Consider the following 1579-nt stretch of genomic DNA (forward strand, 5'->3'; position numbering starts at 1 on the left):
TTCTCTGCCCCCTCTCCAAAGCTTCCACATCTTTCCTAAAGTGAGGCGACCAGAACTGCACACAGTATTCCAAATGTGGCCTAACCAAAGTCCTGTACAGTTGCAACATCACTTCACGACTCTTGAATTCAATCCCTCTGCTAATGAACGCTAATACACCATAGACCTTCTTACAAGCTCTATCCACCTGAGTGGCAACTTTCAAAGACCTATGAACATAGACCCCAAGATCCCTCTGTTCCTCCACCTCACTAAGAACCCTACCGTTAACCCTGTATTCCGCATTCTTATTTGTCTTTCCAAAATGGACAACCTCACACTTGGCAGGGTTGAACTCCATCTGCCACTCCTCAGCCCAGCTCTGCATCATATCCAAGTCCCTTTGCAGCCGACAAAGGGACATCAGCCAAAGTTATTATACTCTCAGGACTCTGGGTATGAAAATCACAAAACTAAAACTGAAAGAAGGTCACTGGACTCGAAACATGAAACTCTGCTTCTCTCTCTCTCCACAGACGCTGCTGAATTTCTCCAGCAATTTCTGTTTTTGTTGTGGATTTCCAACAGTTCTTTGTTTTATTATTTAAGAAACCACTCCGTGTGAACAGATAAATAGACTGACACTAAAACCAACCTGAGCTGGAGAAGCTGTTTGTAAATACTGGAGCAGCCTCTTATCTCCCCGGGACTTAAATAATTAATTGTCATTGACAGGAAGAGTTCAAAATTGCTTGTTCAGGATCTCTGTGATCCACTCAGCTGAATTGAAGTTATTGTAGTGATGCAGGGAATCTACACCTACTGTAGAGAGGAAATTAGCTATGATACAGACACCATCAGGCTCAAGTTTTATATTTAAAAAAAAACACCATCACGAGTTATGTGTAATTTTTTAAAAAGTTCATTTTTGGGATAAGGGCGTTTCTATCTGGGACAGCTTTTATTGCTTGGAGGCAGTTAACAGCCAACCACATTACTGTGGGTCTGGAGTTACATTTAGTCCAGACCAGGTAAGGATGGCAGATTTCATTCCCTAAAAGTGAACCAGATTGGTTTTCCGACAATCGACAATGAGTTCTGGAATCTTAATTCAAGATTTTTTTAAAAATTAAGTTCAAATTCCACCATCTGTCATGGTAGGATTTGAACCTGGGTCAAATGATTATTTTATCCAGTACAGTATATACCCTATGTACTCTGACTGTACACCGATAGTATAAAATGTTGTTTCCCTTTACAATAGTATTCTAGTGAATTGTCCTGATGAGTGCAGGACAAAAGGTTTTCATAAAAATGTGTTTTATTTTCAGCAAAACTCCAGTTCTGTAATGCTCAATGACTACACAGGCAGACATTGTTACCAAGGCCAAGAGGAAGCCTACGATAACAGGCCCGTCACCCCGAGATCCTGATTTTTCCGCCTCCCCCCACCCCCACCACCAGGTCTTTGGCATTAACTTCTTCAGAACTATTGCCATATAACTTATTTTGTTCAAAATGGAAGGAAAGGGAGAAAGAGGAGGAAAGAGGAGGAAAGAGGAGGAAAGAGGGGGGAAGGAGGGGGGGAAGGAGGGGGGGA

The sequence above is a fragment of the Chiloscyllium plagiosum genome, chromosome 34 (genome assembly GCF_004010195.1).
Source record: "Chiloscyllium plagiosum isolate BGI_BamShark_2017 chromosome 34, ASM401019v2, whole genome shotgun sequence".
NCBI classification, from domain to species: Eukaryota; Metazoa; Chordata; class Chondrichthyes; order Orectolobiformes; family Hemiscylliidae; genus Chiloscyllium; species Chiloscyllium plagiosum.